General features: G+C 46.3%; 1 protein-coding gene across 2 annotated transcripts in view; it reads left to right on the top strand.

The window, feature by feature from the left end:
• The window catches only part of PRPSAP2 (phosphoribosyl pyrophosphate synthetase associated protein 2), a 59932-nt gene that overhangs the window by 1914 nt on the left and 39511 nt on the right, over positions 1 to 18507 (top strand). Inside the window, exon 2 of one of the 2 annotated variants that reach the window (XM_038763320.1) lies at positions 1117 to 1225. The gene's annotated coding sequence lies outside the window, so the exon portion shown is untranslated. Of the gene's footprint in view, positions 1 to 1116; positions 1226 to 18274; positions 18310 to 18507 lie in introns of those variants that run through there. The other variant, XM_038763321.1, reaches the window with a different exon arrangement.

Genomic DNA, 18507 nt, shown 5'->3' with positions numbered 1-18507 from the left:
GCGCTTACTATATGCAAAGTACTGTTCTAAGCTCTGGGGAGGTTACAAGGTGATCAGGTTATCCCACGGGGTGGGGGCTCACAGGATCAAGCCCACAGCAACACCAGTGCTGAGGTGTCCCCCTGGCTGGGCCTGGGGGTGGTTGATTGATTGATTGATTCAATCAATTGTATTTATTGAGCACTTGCTGTCTGCAGAGCACTGCACTAAGCTCTTGGAAAGTACAATAAAGCAATAAAGAGAGAATCCCTGGCCTCAACGGGCTTTTAGTCTAGAGGGAGGGAGACATCAGAATGAGTGCTGGGGTGGGGGGGTTGCTTAACTAGTTCATTCATTCAATCGTATTTATTGAGCACTTACTGTGTGCAGAGCACTGTACTAAGCGCTTGGGAAGTACAAGTAGACAACATATAGAGATGGTCCCTGCCCAACAACGGTCTCACAGTCTAGAAGGGGGAGACAGACAACAAAACAAAATATGGAGACAGGTGTCAAAATCGTCAGAACAAATAGAATTAAAGCTATATGCACATCATTAACAAAATAAATAGAATAGTACATATGTACAAGTAAAATAAATAGAGTAATAAATCTGTACAAACGTATATACAGGTACTGTGGGGAGGGGAAGGAGGTAGGGCAGGGGGGATGGGGAGGAGGAGAGAAAAAAGGGGGCTCACCTCCTGGAGGAGGTGAGCTCTCAGTAGGGCTTTGAAGGGAGGAAGAGAGCTAGTTGATGCATTGGGCTCCTGCTGTCCCTTCCCAGGGCATCCAGCCCAGGGATCCTGTCTCCCCCTGAAATTGGGTCAGCTTATTCATTCAATTATATTTATTCATTCAATCGCATTTATTGAGTGCTTACTGTGTGCAGAGCACTGTACTAAGCGCTTGGGAAGTACAAGTTGGCAACATAAAGGGCAAGGAGGTAGGAGTCAGTCAATCGTATTTATTGAGCGCTTACAGTGTTTAGAACACTGTCCTAAGTGCTTGGGAGAGGACAGTAGAACAATAAACAGACATTCCTTGCCCATAACAAGCTTAGTTAAGGGGGAGTGTAAACAGAGACTCTTTTCAAGGCCAAGGAGGAAAAGTAATATTTTCGCTCTTGCTTGCCAGATTAGAAAAGAGCAGCAGAAGAAGAAGCAACAGTTGCTGTGACCATGGAATCTGTGCCAACTGGCCTCCCTCATCAGCCTGGCGGTTAGCAGGATTCCAGAAGGGCAAGGTAGGACATCATCATCATCATCATCATCATCATCATCATCATCATCATCATCATCATCATCATCATAATAATAATGGCATTTGTTAAGCGCTTACTATGTGCCAAGCACTGTTCTAAGCACTGGGGTGGATACAAGGTGATCAGGTTGTCCCACATAGGGCTCAGTCTTAATCCCCACTTTACAGATGAGGGAACTGAGGCCCAGAGAAGTTAAGTGACTTGCCCAAAGTCACAAGCTGACAAGGGCGGATTCGGTCTTTTAGACTGCGAGCCCACTGTTGAGTAGGGACTGTCTCTATATGTTGCCAATTTGTACTTCCCAAGCGCTTAGTACAGTGCTCTGCACATAGTAAGCGCTCAGTAAATACGATTGATGATGATGATGATCAGAACCCATGACATCTGGCTCCCAAATCCGTGCTCTTTCCACTGAGCCAAGCTGCTTCTCTGCCATGGACATGGACTAGGAGGAGTGGGAGGGCCAATGTAGGTAGGGGCTGTGCTGGCCGTTGTCATTTGCCCCAAGGAGCACTGAGAAACAATTCATTCATTCATTCATTCAATTGTATTTCTTGAGTGCTTACTTTGTGCAGAGCACTGTACTAAGCGCTTGGGAAGTACAAGTTGGCAACATATACAGACGGTCCCTACCCAACAGTGGGCTCACAGTCTAGAAGGGGGAGACAGAGAACAAAACATATTAACAAAATAAAATAAATAGAATGAATATGTACAAATAAAATAAATAGAGTAATAAATACATACTTTGGAAGCGGAAAAAGAATTGCAAATATTCCCTCCCCCACCCACCCCTTGATAAAGCTCCAGAAATAAGAAAGAGAGATTGTGGTATCTCTGGCGGCTTTTCTCAGCTTTCTGATCCTGTGCTTAATCCAATAATCATGTGGGTTAATTCCCACTGCAAGGTGTGTTATGTGACCTGCGGCAAATCAATCATATTTATTAAACACTTACCGCATGCAGAACACTGTACTAAGCGCTCGGGAGAGTACAATGTAACAGAGTTCGTAGACACTTTCCCTGCTCACAGTGAACATACAGTCTAGAGGAGGAGACGACATTAATGCAAATAAATTCCGATGCTGTGGGGCTGAGGGAGGGGTGAATAACGGGAGCAAATCCAAGTGCAAGGGCAATGCAGAAGAGAGTGGGAAAATACAATTGAATGAATGAAAAAAGAGGAAATAATAATAACTATGTGCCAAGCACTGTTCTAAGCACTGGGGTAAAAACAAGGTTATCAGGTTGCCCCACGTGGGGATCACAGTCTTAATCCCCATTTTCCAGATGAGGTAACTGAGGCACAGAGAAGTTAACTGACTTGCCCAAAGTCACACAGCAGACAAGTGGTGGAGTCAGGATTAGAACCCAAGACTTGTAGACTGCTGACTCCCAAGCCTGCACTCTTTCCACTAAGCCACACTGCTTCTCTAACGGAGATGTGCCTTCAATAAGGCACAATATGGCAAATTCAATAAACTGCTTTGCTTTTCCCTGTGAAGAAATGACCCTCTTACTCCAATAAGCTCTCCTGGTATTCGTCAATCAATCGGTGGTATTTATGGAGTGCTGACTACAGGAACAGCACCATACTAAGCACTTGGGAGAGTATAATAAAATAGAGTAGGTAGACAGGATTCATGTCCTTGGTGTCATCCTCGACTCCACTCTTTTGTTCACCCCTCACATCCAAACCGTCACCCGAAACTGCCGGTCTCACCTCCGCAACATCACCAAGATCCGCCCTTTCCTCTCCATCCAAACCGCTACCTTGCTGGTTCAATCTGTCATCCTATCCCAACTGGATTACTGCGTCAGCCTCCTCTCTGATCTTCCATCCTCCTGTCTCTTCCCCACTTCAGTCTATACTTCACGCTGCTGCCTGGATCATCTTTGTGCAGAAACGCTGTGGGCATGTTACTCCCCTCCTTAAAAATCTCCAGTGGCTGCAGGTCAACCTATGCACCAGGCAAAAACTCCTCACTCTCGGCTTCGAGGCTGTCCATCACCTCGCCCCCTCCTACCTCACCACCCTTCTCTCCTTCCACAGCCCAGCCCGCACCCTCCGCTTCTCTGCCACTAACCTCCTCTCTGTACCTTGTTCTCGCCTGTCCCGCTGTCGACCCCCGGCCCACGTCCTCCCCCTGGCCTGGAATGCCCTCCCTCCGCACACCCACCAAGCTAGCTCTCTTCCTCCCTTCAAAGCCCCCCTGAGAGCTCACCTCCTCCAGAAGGGCTTCCCAGACTGAGCCCCCTTTTTTCCTTTCATCCTCCCCATCCCCCACGCCCTACCTCCTTCCCCTCCCCACAGCACCTGTATATATGCTTGTACAGATTTATTACTCTATTTATTTTACTTGTACATATTTACTATTCTATTTATTTTGTTAATGATCATCATCATCATCAATCGTATTGAGTGCTTACTATGTGCAGAGCACTGTACTAAGCGCTTGGGAAGTACAAATTGGCAACATATAGAGACAGTCCCTACCCAACAGTGGGCTCACAGTCTAAAATGTCTAATGATGTGCATCTAGCTTTACTTCTATTTATTCTGATGACTTGACACCTGTCCACATGTTTTGTTTTGTTGTCTGTCTCCCCCTTCCAGACTGTGAGCCCGTTGTTGGGTAGGGACCGTCTCTATATGTTGCCAACTTGTACTTCCCAAGCGTTTAGTACAGTAAATGCTCAATAAATACAATTGAATGAATGAATGTGGGACAGGGACTGTGTCCAACCCCACTATTTTGTATCTACCCCAATGCTTAGAACAGTGTCTGGAGCATAGTAAGCACTTAACAAGTGCCATTATTATTATAAAAATAATTGATTGAGCATGACTGTATATCCATGTTATTAAATAACAGAACGATAATAGCTTGAATTTGTGTAACACTTTAATTTTCCCAAAGCACTCCTCCCCTCAATTATCACATTTTATCATCACAGCATCTTTTTGAGGTAGGGAGGGGCCGGTATTACCCTCATTGCACAGATGGAGAAATTGAAGCACAGAGAGGATGAGTGACTTATTCAAGGTCACCCAGCATGAAAGTGACAGTGCTGATTAGAACTCAGGTTCCCTGATTCTCTGCCCCACTCATTCATTCATTCAACTGTATTTATTGAGCACTTACTGTGTACAGAGCACTTGGTAAATTAGACGCTTGGTAAATATAAGTCGGCAACATATAGAGACAGTCTGTAGCCACTCGACCAGGTTGCCTGGGTCAACAGTCCAAGCAAAAAATAAAGTGGCTGAATCAATATTTGAAACATTACAAATCAAATTTTTATTTATTCATTTATGCTTCCAAGACTGTCCACTTAAGAGCAGATCTCCTCAGTGGGGAAACAGAGTGGGTGCTTAAGGAATTTAAGCACTTTGGAAATTTTTTTTTTCCTCAAAATGATTTGCTTTTTTTTCAGCTGCATGGCTTAGTGGACAGAGCATGGGCTTAGGAGTCAGAAGTCGTGGGTTCTAATCAAGGCTCTGCCACGTCCGCTGTGTGACTTCGGGCAAGTCACTTCTCTGGGCCTCAGTACCTCTTCTGTAAAATGGGGATGAAGACTGTGAGCCCCACATGGGACAACCTGATTGCCCTGTATCTACTCCTGTGCTTAGAACAGTGTTTGGTACCTATTAAGCGCTTAACAAATAACATTATTATTATTATCATTATTATTATTATTATCCTCCTCTAGTTGATGTAGTGGGAGTGCGCCCCCTGCTGCCTCAAGTTCTAATGGCACGATCAAAGATCCTCCCCTCTGCTGCTTGTTCAGAAATAATTCCATTTTCCCGTCATGTCGAAAGGTTGTAAAATACTGTGTTTTCAAGATCTGTTACATTGAAGGGGCTAAAATGGTAAGCTATAAATTAAGCATTAATTTGGGCACTTGTTTCAGAGGAGTGTAGGCTTTATATGAAATATTGCTTGCTTTTTGTCTGAAGAATGATTACAAGCTTTGGAAGCTTTCTGAGGTTTTACTTTACTGATTGGGAAATTGGATTGGATTCCGGGGAGAAGTAATACCTCTGTTGACCCTATGCTCAAGAGGGGCTGGACTGGAGCTGCCTCTCGCATAAGTGGGAACTCAGGGAACAATTGAGGTATTTAGAGCAATCAGTCGTATTTATTGAGCGCTTACTGTGTGCACAGCACTGTACTAAGCGCTTGGGAAGTACAAGTTGGCAACATATAGAGATGGTCCCTACCCAACAGTGGGCTCACAGTCTAGAAGGAGGATGGAGCCTGCACGGGAGAGTAATGGCGATGGTGATCTCCTCTCGCACACCTGATCTATCTCATTCTGTTCATCAACACTAAGTCAATCAATCAATCAATCAATCGTATTTATTGAGAACTTACTGTGTGCAGGGCACTGTACTAAGCACTTGGGAAGTACAAGTTGGCAACATATAGAGACAGTCCCTACCCAACAGTGGGTTCACAGTCTAAAAGGGGGAGAGAAGTCCTAGAAGTTCGGCCTCTAGTTGCTCTGCCCAGTGGCAAGGCATAATGGGAATTTTCCTAGCCCATAGAACAGAGGAAATCTCTACCTGCTTTTGGTGAAACTTCTCAAGCTAACATAAGGATACCAGACTTTTGGCCATCTACGCTTGGGGTGAAAAGGAGGGACTTTAAGAAGGAGCAGAGCCAGTAAGGCGGGGCAGAAGTAGTGTGGCCTCATGGAAAGAGCATAGACCTGGGATTCTAATCCTCGCTCCACCGCGTAACTGCCGTGTGGCCTTGAACAAGTCACTTCACTTCTCTGTGCCTTAGTTACTTCATTTGTAAAATGGAGATTAAGACTGTGAACCCCATGTGGGATAGAGACTGTGTCCAACCAGATCATCATGTATCTACCCTAGTGCTCAGTACAGTGTCTGAAAAATAATAAGTGCTTCACAAATACCATTTAAAGAAAGAGCTAAGGGAAATGAAGAGACGGTGGTTTTTGATCCCCGAAACTGGAATTCAGCAGGCAGGTATCACAGGTGGGGGGTCACGAAAGTTTATTCACTATCTAGAAGGGACCCATGTTTCATGAAATTTACAGGCTTCTCACTGAGATCCTCCAAAGGACCGCAAGCTCAAACTCTCACACTCAGACTTTATCCTTCCTGGATAGAGAAGCAGCGTGGCTCAGTGGAAAGAGCACGGGCTTGGGAGTCAGAGGTCATGGGTTCAAATCCCAGCTCCGCCAGTTGTCAGCTGTGTGACTTTGGGCAAATCATTTAACTTCTCTGGACCTCAGTTCCCTCATCTGTAAAATGGATTAAGATTATGAGCCCCACATGCGACAACCTGATCACCTTGTATCCTCCCCAGCACTTAGAGCAGTACTTTGCACATAGTAAGCACTTAACAAATACCAAAATTATTATTATTATTATATCTTAAACTATCCTCTTTATCCAAATGGCCACCAGATTCAGTGTCTCTTCAAAACAACAGATAGACTACTGGGTCAGCCTCCTCACGGATTTCCTAGCCTCTAACCTCTCTCCTCTTCTGCCTCTACTCTATGTTCCTGCCAAGATCACTTCCTAAAATGTCTCCTCACCCCAAAACCCTCTGATGTTTCCATTTCCCTGTGCATATAGCCGAAATTCTCTACCACTGGGTCAATCAATCAATCAATCAATCGTATTTATTGAGCGTTTACTGTGTGTAGAGCATTGTACTAAGCGCTTGGGAAGTACAAGTTGGCAACATATAGAGACAGTCCCTACCCAACAGTGGGCTCACAGTCTAAAAGGATCTTGGATCCTTTAACAAGTGCTTGTTAATCGCTTACTGGATCCTAGACTCTCCACATCTTCCGTATCTGATCTCTTCACCCACTACTCCCAAAGGCATCCACAGGGAGGCCCTTGAGGGCCCTTACTGCTGCTAAATTCTAAAATTAGTTTAACAGCTATTCTGAACTGGAAAGGCACACAGCCAATCCCACAGGGATCAAGTGGAAGTGTCAAACCTGAAGACTATAGTATCCAAGGATACGCAAATGATCAATCTGGGGAAAAAGAAGCATGCATTTGTAAGAAGAGGATGTCAGGAGCTCAGTTCCTATGCTACCCTCAGGATATTCCATTGTCATCTGCAATTATTTGCAAAAGGCCAATTAGTCAACTACTATTTGTGTAGTTTTGACGGGAGCAGAACTTTAAAACTTGATAAACTTGGGTCTATATTGCGCTAATAAAATTCACCCCTGGCAGGGTTTAAATTGTCCCGGGAGAGTGCCAGGGTGCTGAAATCCGGCTCCCCTCCCGTTACTGAGTCAAGTCTCTCGGTGTGGAACATTCAAGCCGCAGAGGGAGAAAGAGGGAGAGGGAGAGAGAGGGAGGGGGGGGGGGGGGGAGAGAGAGGGAGGGGGGGGGGGGAGAGAGAGAGAGAGAGAGAGAGAGAGAGAGAGAGAGAGAGAGAGAGAGAGAGAGAGAGAGAGAGAGAGAGAGAGAGAGAGAGAGAGAGAGAGAGAGAGAGAGAGAGAGAGAGAGAGAGAGAGAGAGAGACTGACTTGAGGGAACTGTCACTCTTGGATGAGTCCCGGCTCTGGGTTGGGAGCCTGCTGGCTGTTCTGCCTCTCCATCTGCCTTCCAATGTCTTGGCCAGTCAGCCTGGACTGAGCCTCAGAAAGCCCCAGCTCATGCTGACCTTTCATTTCTCTTCTCGAAACCAGCGAGTGAATAATAATAATAATTATGGTACTTGTTAAGTGCTTACTATGTGCCAAGCACTGTTCCAAACACTGGAGTAATAATAATAATAATGGTATTTGTTAAGCGCTTACTATGGGCAAAGCACTGTTCTAAGTGCTGGGGGGATACAAGGTGATCAGGTTGTCCCACGGGGGGCTCACAGTCTTCATCTCCATTTTACAGATGAGGTAACTGAGTCACAGAGAAGTGAAGTGACCTGCCCAAAGTCACACAGCTGACAATTGGCAGAGCCTGGATTTGAACTCATGACCTCTGACTTCCAAGCCCGTGCTCTTTCCACTGAGCCACGCTGCTTCTCTTAGCCACGCTGCTTCTCTTAGATTGAAGGCACATCTCCTCCGAGAGACCTTCCCAGACTAAGCCCCACTGTGAGCCCACTGTTGGGTAGGGACCGTCTCTATTTGTTGCCAACTTGTACTTCCCAAGCGCTTAGTACAGTGCTCTGCACACAGTAAGCGCTCAATAAATACGATTGAATGAATGAATCAATCAATCAATTCAGATATAGTCCCTGTTATACATGGGGTTCACAGTCTAAGTAGGGGGGAGAACAGGGATTGAATCTCCATTTTACAGATGGCAAAACAGAGACACAGAGAAGTGTGTAAGCTCATTGCGGGCAGGGAACGTTACTGTTATATTGTATTCTCCCAAGCACTTGGTTCAGTGCTTTGCACAAAGTAAATGCTCAGTAAATACAACTGAATGACTGACTGACTTGCCCAATGGCACACAGCAGGCAAGTGGCCCATCTGGGATTAATTAGTCCAAGCACTCATTCAATTCATTCAATCATATTTATTGAGCGCTTACTGTGTGCAGAGCACTGTACTAAGCCCTTGGGAAGTACAAGTCGGCTTGGGAAGTACAAGTCAGATATGATTGAATGAATGGATTAGAATAATAATAATAATGATGGCATTTGTTAAGCGCTTACTGTGTGCAAAGCACTGTTCTAAGCGCTGGGGAGGATAAAAGGTGATCAGGTTGTCCCACATGGGGCTCACAGTCTTCATCCCCATTTTGCAGTTGAGGTAACTGAGGTACAGAGAAGTTAAGTGACTTGCCCAAAGTCACACAGCTGACATTTGTACTTCCCAAGCACTTAGTACAGTGCTCTGCACACAGTAAGTGCTCAATAAATACGATTGAATGAATGAAGTGGCAGAGCTGGGATTTGAACCCATGACCTCTGACTCCCAAGCCTATGCTCTTTCCACTGAGCCACGCTGCTTCTCTCTAGAAACCAGGTCTCTGACTTCCTGTGGCCTGTGCCCTTTCCATTAAGGCCGAGTTGCTTCCCTTTTTTCTCCAGAGGTCAATTTGATCAAAGTAGAGAAAGGATCTAAAGAATCAAGGTTGTGCAAAAGATGAAAAAAATCACCTAGGCAGAGGCCAGATTGAGAAAAAGGTAAAAGAAATTCAGATTATTCAGAGAGAAAAGGCACACTCAAAGCAAATATAATAGCAAACTTCAGTAACACGGTGATCATTCATTCATTCATTCAATCATATTTATTAAGCGCTTATTGTGTGCAGAGCACTGTACTAAGCGCTTGGGAAGTACAAGCTGGCAACATATAGAGACGGTCCCCACCCAGCAGCGGGCTCACAGTCTAGAAGGGGGAGACAGACAACAAAACATATTAACAAAATAAAATAAATAGAATAAATATGTACAAGTAAAATAAATAGAGTAATAAATATGTACAAACATATATACGTATATATGCATACCTATATACACATATATATTATATGTACATACATATATACACATATATTATACATGTGCATATATATGTTTATATATACATATATATATATACATATATATTTGTATATATAGATGTATATAGACTGGGAGCACATACCCTGGTGCTCCCAGTCCAAACAGGAGGGAGTAGGATTTAAACCCCATTTAAATGGAGGCACGGAAAAGGGAATAATAATAATAATCATGGTATCTGTTAATTGCTTACTATGTGCCAAGCACTGTTCTAAGCGCTGGGGTAGATACAGGGTAATCAGGTTGTCCCAAATGGGGCTCACCGTCTCAATCCCCATTTTACAGATGAGGTAACCGAGGCCCAGAGAACTGAAGCAACCAGCCTAAGGTCACATAGCAAGCAATTGGCAGAGACGGGATTAGAACCCAGGTCCTCCGACACCCAATCAATCAATCAATCAATCAATTGTATTTATTGAGCGCTTACTGTGTGCAGAGCACCGTACTAAGCGCTTGGGAAGTACAAATCGGCAACATATAGAGACAGTCCCTACCCAACAGTGGGCTCACAGTCTAGAAGGGGGAACCCAGGCTTATGCTCTTTCCACTAGACCACGCTAGTTGTGCAGCATTCATTCAATGATATTTATTGAGTGCTTACTGTGTACAGAGCACTGTACTCAGCGCTTGGGAAGTACAATATGAACCCCACTTGTTGACTAGCCGATATGCCCAACAAAACCAAGAAATCGCTCTTGGCTTCAGGGTTTCTGCTCCGGTTGATCCGATTACGAGAAAGCAGGGTACTCATGAAGTATAGGGAACGGTGATAATCAGATGTTTTCTCACACTACTGAAGGAATAATAATAATAATAATTTTGGTATTGTTAAGTACTTACTATGTGTAAAGCACTGTTCTAAGCGCTGGGTAGGATACAAGGTGATCAGGTTGTCCCATGTGGGGCTCACAATCTTGATCCCCATTTTACAGATGAGGTAACTGAGGCCCAGAAAGGAGTTTAAATCACAACAGGTGGGATTTAGGTGAGGGATAAAGAACTTCCTGTCCCTGAGGACTGTTAAATGGAGTCTCTTTCAGAGAGGTTTACTCACTAGCATCCCATCTGATCTCCTGTTTCCTCTTAGAGATGCTTTCAGGAGTATCTGATTAAGAGAAAGGGACTGGGTGAGATAATAATAATAATAATAATAAAGATGGTATTTGTTAAGTGCTTACTATGTGCCAAGCACTGTTCTAAGCACTGGGGTAGATACGGGGTTATCAGGTTGTCCCACCTGGGGCTCACAGTCTTAATCACCATTTTACAGATGAGGTAACAGGCACAGAGAAGTGGATTGACTTGCCCAAAGTGACACAGCTGATAAGTGGCGGAGTCAGGATTAGAACCCATGACTTCTGACTCCCAAGCCTAGGCTCTTTGAACCAAGCCACGCTGCTTCTCAATTTTCCTGTAACTTCAGGCTCTGGGGCTATCTGATTCCACTTCTCCCTAACCCTTTTTTTTTTATTCCTTGTTAAATGGTATTTATTTCATGCTTACTATCCTGGCACCTAGTAAGCGCTTAAATGCCAGAATTATTATTATGTGCCAGCTACTGTACAAAACTCTGAGGTAAGTTTCAAACTAATCAGGTTGGACACGGTCCAGCTCCCATGTGGGGCTCACAGTCTTGATCCCCATTTTACAGATGAAGCAACTGAGACCCAGAGAAGTGAAGTAACTTGCCTAAGGCCATCCAGCAGACAAGAGTCAGAGTCGGGATTAGAACCCAGTTCTTCTGACTCCCAGCCCTGTGCTCTTTCTTACAAAGACATGCTTCTTCTTATTTGGGGAATAGAGAACGTGTCTTCAGCCTCACAGTGAGGGTGTGGCAGTAGTGGAAGGTGAATTTTGGGCCCCAGGGCAGATGCTATATTTCAAGCAAAGGTTGCATACTTCTGCTCATTTCTCTTCTGAATTTGATCATCTATTTTGAATCATTAATGGTGAAATCATGAAATCAAGACAAAACATTAATTTAAAACTAAGTCCCATTTTTTTGCCACGCCTTACCGACTTTGTGGAATCTTTCCGACAGGTAGTGCCAAAGCAATATTACAGGAGCGGTTTTCATTCTCAGACAGGAGCTACGTCGCAGTTGGACTCTTACAATCATCATCATCAATCGTATTTATTGAGCGCTTACTGTGTGTAGAGCACTGTACTAAGCGCTTGGGAAGTCCAAGTTGGCAACATATAGAGACAGTCCCTACCCAATAGTGGGCTCACAGTCTAAAAGGGGGAGACAGAAAACAAAACCAAACATACTAACAAAATAAAATAAATAGAATAGATATGTACAAGTAAAATAAATAGAGTAATAAATATGTACAAACATATATACATATATACAGGTGTTGTGGGGAATGGAAGGAGGTTAGATGGGGGGATGGAGAGGGGGACGAGGGGGAGAGGAAGGAAGGGGTTCAGTCTTACAATGCATTTATACTTGATACAAAGCTTGGCCACTTGACTTTTCTGAAACCCAAATAATCCCTCCCCTTCCTTTTCCCCAAGCTGACCTTGGCAACCAATGCCATTACTAATTAAACCTAAAAATCAAGATGGTGGTGGTGGGTAAACTGGAGAACAATAGTTTTTGAACTCAATGAAGCAAAATGTCACTTTGTGACTTGCATTTTGTCACCCTTCTTGGCCTTGTCATCTGGGACTGACATCCTGCTAACCTCCTTTTTGCCGCATTCTTTGATTCATTCATTCATTCAATCATATTTACTGAGCACTTACTGTGTGCAGAGCACTGTACTAAGCGCTTGGGAAGTACAAGTTGGCAACATATAGAGACGGTCCCTACCCAACAATGGGCTCACAGTCTAGAAGGGGGAGACAGATAACAAAACAAAACATGTGGACAGGTGTCAAAGTCGTCAGAACAAATAGAATTAAAGCTAAATGCACATCATTAACAAAATAAATAGAATAGTAAATAAGTACAAGTAAAATAAATAGAGTAATAAATCTGTACAAACATATAGACAGGTGCTGTGGGGAGGGGAAGGAGGTAGGGCGGGGGGGAGGAGGAGAGGAAAAAGGGGGCTCAGTTTGGGAAGGCCTCTTGGAGGTGAGCTCTCAGTAGGGTTTTGGAGGGAGGAAGAGAGCTAGTTTGGCGGATATGTGGAGGGAGGGCATTCCAGGCCAGGGGGAGGATGTGGGCTGGGACTCGACAGCAGGACAAGCGAGAACGAGGCCCAGTGAGGAGGTTAGCGGCAGAGGAGCGGAGGGTGCGGGCTGGGCTGGAGAAGGAGAGAAGGGAGGTGAGGTAGGAGGGGGTGAGGTGATGGACAGCCTTGAAGCCGAGAGTGAGGAGTTTTTGCTTGGTGCGTAGGTTGACAGGCAGCCACTGGAGATTTTTGAGGAGAGAAACATGCCCAGAGCGTTTCTGCACAAAGATGATCCGGGCAGCAGCTGAATGACTATGGCCAATTAAATTGAAAATATAAGGGACCATTTTTTTTGAAGTAAACCAAGTCTCACCCACTCCCCAGCCTCTGGCCTGAAACGCCCTCCCTCCTCAAATCTGACAGACAATTACTCCCCCCAATCCAAAGCCTTATTGAAGGCACATCTCCTCCAAGAGGCCTGTCCAGACTAAGCCCCCCACCCTTCCTTATCTCCCCGTCCCTTCTCCTTCACCCTGACTTGCTCCCTTTGGTCTTCCTCCCTCCCAGCCCCATGGCACTTATGTAGATATCGCTAATATTATTTTCTTATATTGATGTCTGTCTTCCCTGCCTCTAGACTGTAAGCTTGTGGTGGGCAGGGAATGTGTTTGTTTATTGTTGTATTGTACTCTCCCAAGCGCTTGGTACAGTGCTCTGCACACAATAATCACTCAAATACGATTGAATTAAATGAATGAATGCTACAGTTGTCTCCTAGTGTTTTGTCTGAGGCTCTGTATGTCCACCTTCCTAAAACATTTCCTCCATAAACTCTGTTTCTGTTTCAGTTCACCACCCCTCTCCCCCCACCCCATCAGCTTTTTAGGCAACCTGCAGTCATCTATTTTCCTGTGGCCCACCTAGGAAAATAATAATAATAATAATAATGGCATTTATTAAGCACTTACTATGTGCCAAGCACTGATCTAAGCACTGTGGGGGCGGGATACAAGATAATCAAGGTTGTCCCACGTGGGGCTCACAGGCTTAACCCCCATTTTACAGATGAGGTAACCGAGGCTCAGAGAAGTGAAGTGACTTGCCCAAAGTCACACAGCTGACAAGTGGCAGAGCCGGGATTAGAACCCATGACCTCAGACTCCCAAGCCCAGGCTCTTTCCACTAAGCCACGCTGCTTCTCTAAATCTTCCTGGGTGGGAAGATTTAATAAACTGGAAAGTTCTTTTATTGAATCTGTTGCCATTATAAGGTCTTTGTGGGCAGGGAACGTGTCTACCACCTCAGTTGTTTTGGCTCTCCCAAGCGTTCAGTACAGTGCTCTATACCCAGGAAATGCTCAGGAAACAGGGATTTATTGAGAACCAGTATGGCCTAAGTGGAAAGAGTTGGGGCCTGGGGTTCAGAAGGAGCGGGGTTCTAATTCTGTTCCCCCACTTGTCTACTGTGTGACCTCGGACAAGTCACTTTCCTTCTCTGTGCCTTGGTTACCTCACCTGTAAAATGGGGATTAAGACTGTAAACCCCACATGGGACATAGACTGTGTCCAACCTGATTATCTTGTCCCTAACCCAGAAGTTAGCACAGTGCCTGGCACATTGTAAATACTTGCAGATATCATTCAGCACTTCGAACAGTGCTTTGCACATAGTAAGTGCTTAATAAATGCCATCATTACGTATTTGTACATATTTATTACTCTATTTATTTATTTATTTTACTTGTACATATCTATTCTATTTATTTTATTTTGTTAATCTGTTTTGTTCTCTGTCTCCCCCTTCTAATCAATCAATCAATCGTATTGAGCGCTTACTGTGTGCAGAGTACTGTACTAAGCGCTTGGGAAGTCCAAGTTGGCAACATATAGAGACAGTCCCTACCCAACAGTGGGCTCACAGTCTAGAAGGGGGAGACAGAGAACAAAACCAAACATATTAACAAAATAAAACAAATAGAATAGATATGTACAAGTAAAATAAATAAATAAATAGAGTAATAAATATGTACAAACATATATACAGGTGCTTTGGGGAAGGGAAGGGGGTAAGACGGGGGGGGGTTGGAGAGGGGGGAGAGGAAGGAGGGGGCCCACTGTTGGGTAGGGACCATCTCTATATGTTGCCAACTTGTACTTCCCAAGCGCTTAGTACAGTGCTCTGCACACAGTAAGCGCTCAATAAATACGATTGATTGATTGATCATTATTATCATTATTATTATTAAAAACAAGTAAATATCATCGATTGATTCAAATACTCTCTGCCAGTACCTCCCCTTTCTTGTGTCTCTTTTCCACTGTCTTTCCTTTCCAACTCTTCCCACTTTACGACTTTGAAAAAAAGTTCGATTTTTTAGCATTGTATTTTACTTTTCTTTGGCAGAGAATATCTAAATCTCGTGAAAAAGAATTTGGAGCCGAGCAACCAGAAGGCCAGCCATGACTGGTTTTTTTTCAGTCCCTTCTCCCCGCAACAGTGCATTTCTGGTCTTGTCCTCGTGTCCCTCAGGTCCAGCCCCTCACTGTGTCCCCTCACCCCTTCTCTGTCCACCCCGGGTCCAATATCCACCCCTTCAGGGGTGCAATCCTTCCACGCCCCCTCATTTTCCTCCCTCACCTCTTCATTATCCCCCTCGTTATCCCACTCACCTCTCTTTCCTCCGTTTCCCCCCTCACCTCTCTCTCCTCCCTGTTTCCCCCCTCACCTCTCCCTTCTCCCTGCTTCCCGCCAACCTCTTGGACAGAGCCCGGGCCTGGGCGTCAGAAGGTCATGGGTTCTTATCCCGGTTCCACCCCTTGTCTGCCGTGTGGCCTTGGTCAAGTCACTTCACTTCTCTGTGCTTCAGCTTCCTCATCTGGAAAAGGGGGATTGAGACTGTGAGCCGCACGTGGGACAGGGACTGTGCCCCGCACGAATGTGCTTGTATCCAGCGTGGCTCAGTGGAAAGAGCCTGGGCTTTGGAGTCAGAGGTCATGGGTTCAAATCCCGGCTCCGCTAATTGCCAGCTGTGTGACTTTGGGCATGTCACTTCACTTCTCTGTGCCTCAGTTCCCTCATCTGGAAAATGAGGATTAAGACTGTGAGCCCCCCCCACCCCCCCGTGGGACAACCTGATCACATTGTAACCTCCCCAGTGCTTAGAACAGTGCATTGCACATAGTAAGTGCTTAATAAATGCTATTATTATTATTATTATCTACCCCGCACTTAGTACAGTGCCCGCACATAGCGCTTAACAAATGCCATGATTATTGTTCTTATTCACCCTGCTTGTCCTAGTGTCTTAGTGGAAAGAGCACGGGCTTGGTCGTGGGTTCAGAGTCAGAGGTCGTGGGTTCTAATCCCGCTTGTGCCACTTGTCTGCTCTGTGACCTTGGGCAAATCACTTAACTTCTCTGTGCCTCAGTTCCCTAATCTGTAAAATGGGGATGAAGACTGTGAGCCCCACACGGGGCAAACTGATTACCTTGTATCTACCCCAATGTTTAGAACAGCACTTCGTAAATGCTTAACAAATACCATAATAATAATAATCTGCTTGGCACATGGTAACCGCTTAACAAATACCATAATTATTATGCCTTGCACATAGTAAGCACTTAACAAATGCCATTATTATTATTATTATTAATCCCCCCATCCCCCTCAACTCTGCCTTCCTCCTGCTCTCCGCTCCCTCCGCCCTGCCCCGCCTCTCCCCGTTCTAATAATAATCATAATGATGGCATTTGTTAAGTGCCTACTATGTGTCAAGCACTGTTCTAAGTGCTGGGGTAGCTACAAGGTAATCAGGTTGTCTCAAGCGGGGCTCACAGTCTCAAGCCCCATTTTCCAGATGGGGGAACTGAGGCCCAGAGAAGTGAAGTGACTGGCCCAAAGTCACCCAGCTGACATGCAGTGGAGGGGGGATGAGAACTTTTATTTGTACATATTTACTACTCCATTTTATTAATGATGTGCATATAGCTGTAATTCTATTTCTTCTGACGGTTTTGACACCTGTCTACATGTTTTGTTTTGTTGTCTGTCTCCCCCTTCTAGACTGTGAGCCCGTTGTTGGGTAGCGACCGTCTCTATATGTTGCCAACTTGTACTTCCCAAGCGCTTAGTATAGTGCTCTGCACACAGTGAGCGCTCAATAAATATGATTGAATGAATGAATGAATGAATGAATGAACTTCCCTGGGCCTCAGTTACCTCATCTGTAAAATGGGGACTAAGATTGTGAGCCCCACGTGGGACAACCTGATGACCTTCTATCTACCCAGAGAAGATACCTTGCATACCTGGACAGATACCTTGTATCTACCAGAGAAACGGCATGGCTCAGTGGAAAGAGTCCAAGCTTAGGAGTCAGACGTCGTGGGTTCTAATCCTGCCTCTGCCCCTTGTCAGCTGTGTGACTTTGGGCCAGTCACTTAACTTTTCTGTGCCTCAGTTCCCTCATCTGTAAAATGGGGATGAAGACTGTGAGCCCCGCGTGGGACAACCTGATCTCCTTGTAACCTCCCCAGTGCTTGGAACAGTGCTTGGCACAGAGTAAGCGCTTAATAAAAGCTGTCATTATTATTATTTATTATTTAGAGGGGGGCCATGGTCAGACGAGGGCGTGGTCAGAGGAGGGGCGCTGTTAGACCAGGGCGTGGTCAGAGGGGGCGCTGTTTGTACTTCCCAAGCGCTTAGTACAGTGCTCTGCACATAGTAAGCACTCAATAAATACGATTGATGATGATGCTGTACAAGGGCGTGGTCAGAGGGGGCGCTGTTGTACAAGGGCGTGGTCAGAGGGGGGCGCTGTTCGTTAGACCAGGGGGTGGTCAGAGGGGGGCGCTGTTTGTTAGACCAGGGGGTGGTCAGAGGGGGGCCCTGTTTGTTAGACCAGGGCGTGGTCAGAGGGGGCGCTGTTTTTGTTAGAGCAGGGGGTGGTCAGAGGGGGGCGCTGTTTGTTAGACCAGGGGGTGGTCAGAGGGGGGCGCTGTTTGTTAGACCAGGGGGTGGTCAGAGGGGGGCGCTGTTTGTTAGACCAGGGCGTGGTCAGAGGGGCGCGGTCGGATGGGCGTGGCCAGAGGAGGCGCGGTCAGACGAGCGCGCGGCCCGAGGGGGCGTGGTAAGGCAAGGGTGTGGCCAGACGGGGGCGCCGTCGGAGGGGCGTGGCCGGGCGAGCGCGCGGTCCGAGGGGCGGGGTCGGGCAAGGGCGCGGTCAGGGGAGGCGGGTCTCGCGCCCGCTCCGCCCCTCCCCGGCGCCCCCCTGCGGCGGCTGTCCCGGACCCGGAGCGCCGGCCGGCCGTCCGTCCGTCCGCCCGTCCGCTGTCCGTCCGTCTGTCCGCCCCCCCATCCGTCCTTCCGTCCGTCCGTCCGTCCGCTGAGGCCAGGACAGGCCAGGCGAGGCGAGGTGAGGCGAGGCGAGGTGAGGCGGCCGCCGCCATCTTGCTCCCAGAGCAGCCCTCTGGGACTCGGTTCTCTGGGCCCCCGGCGGTGGCGGTGGCGGTGGTGCGGCTGACGGAGGGCGACGAGGAGGAGGAGGAGGAGGAGGAGGAGGAGGAGGAGGAGGAGAAGGAGGAGGAGGAGGAGGAGGAGGAGGAGGCGAGGC

The sequence above is a fragment of the Tachyglossus aculeatus genome, chromosome 21 (genome assembly GCF_015852505.1).
Source record: "Tachyglossus aculeatus isolate mTacAcu1 chromosome 21, mTacAcu1.pri, whole genome shotgun sequence".
NCBI lineage: Eukaryota > Metazoa > Chordata > Mammalia > Monotremata > Tachyglossidae > Tachyglossus > Tachyglossus aculeatus.
The sequence above is the reverse complement of the archived record's forward strand: the minus strand, read 5'-3'. Positions and strand labels throughout refer to the sequence as shown.